This window comes from Schistocerca gregaria, chromosome 9, assembly GCF_023897955.1.
Source record: "Schistocerca gregaria isolate iqSchGreg1 chromosome 9, iqSchGreg1.2, whole genome shotgun sequence".
In the NCBI taxonomy this organism is placed as follows: domain Eukaryota; kingdom Metazoa; phylum Arthropoda; class Insecta; order Orthoptera; family Acrididae; genus Schistocerca; species Schistocerca gregaria.
In genome coordinates, this window is record NC_064928.1 from 249,123,005 (window position 1) to 249,124,692 (window position 1,688).

Sequence of the window (1,688 nt, forward strand, 5' to 3'; positions counted from 1 at the left end):
CAGGGCTGTCCATAAATCCGTGAGAGTACGAACTAGTGGAGATCTCTTCTGAACAGCACGTTGCAAGGCAACTCACATGCGCTCAATAATGTTCACATCTGGAGCGTTTGTGGGCAACGGAAGTGTTTAAACTCAGAAGAGTGTTCCTGGAGCAGCTTCGTAGCAATTCTGGACTGCTGGAACTCCCCGAGTCGGTCGGAATGCACAATCGACATGAATGGATGCAGGTGATCAGACAGGACGCTTGCGTATGTGACGCCTTTCAGAGTCGTATCTAGATGTATCACGGGTCCCGCATCGCTACAACTGCACACGCCTCACACCATTACAGAGCCTCCACGAGCTTGAACAGTCTCCTGCTGATATGCAGGGTCCATGGATTTATGAAATTATCTCCATACCTGTACAGGTCTAGCCGCTCGATACAATTTGAAAGGAGACTCGTCTGACCATCTAACAAGTCTCCAGTCATCAACTGTCCAATTTCAGAGCTGAAGGGTCCTGGCGAGGTGTAAAGCTTTGTGTCGTGCGGTCATCAAAGGTACACGAGTGAGCCGTCGGCTCTGAAAGCCTACATCGATGATGTTTCCTTGAATGGTTCGCACGCTGACACTTGTTGATGGTCCAGCACTGAAATCTGTAGTAATTTGCGGAAAGTTTGCACTTCTGTCACGTTGAACGATTCTCTTCAGACGTCGTTGGTCCCGGTCTTGCAAGATCTTTCTCCGGCCGCAGCGATGACGGAGATTTGAAGTTTCACGGCATTCCTGATATTTACGATACACTCGCGAAATAGTCCTACGGGAAAGTCCTCACTCCATCGTTACCTCGGAGATGCTGTGTCCCATGGCTCGTGCGCCGTCTGTAACGCTACATTCTAACTAAGTTACATCTTGATGACATACCACTGTAGCAGCAGTAACCGATTTAATAAATGGTCCAGGGAGTCGCTCTCTTATACATGGTGTTACAAATAGGTACGGCCAAACTTTCATGAAACATTCCTCACACTCAAAAGAAAGAAAATATGTTATGTGGACATGTGTTCGGAAACGTTTACTTTAAATGTTAGAGCTCATTTTATCAATCCTCTTCAAATCACATTAATCATGGAATGGAAACACACAGCAACAGAACCTACCAGCGTGACTTCAAACAAACAGAACAGGAAATGTTCAATATGTCCTCCGTTAGCGAGGATACATGCATCCACCCTCCGTCGCATGTAATCCCTGATGTGCTCATGCAGCCCTCGAGAATGGCGTATTTTATCACAGCCGTCCACAACAAAAGCACGAAGAGTCTCTACATTTGGTACCGGGGTTGCGTAGACAAGAGCTTTCAAATGCCCCCATAAATGAAAGTCAAGAGGGTTGAGGTCAGGAGAGCGTGGCGGCCATGGAATCTGTCCGCCTCTACCAATCCATCGGTCACCGAATCTGTTGTTGAGAAGCGTACGAACACTTCGACTGAAATATGCAGGAGCTCCACCGTGCACGAACCACATGTTGTGTCGTACTTGTAAAGGCACATGTTCTAGCAGCACAGGTAGAGTATCCCGTATGAAATCATGGTAACGTGCTCCATTGAGCGTAGGTGGAATAACATGGGGCCCAATCAAGACATCACCAATAATGCCTGCCCAAACGTTCTCAGAAAATCTGTGTCGATGACGTGATTGCACAATT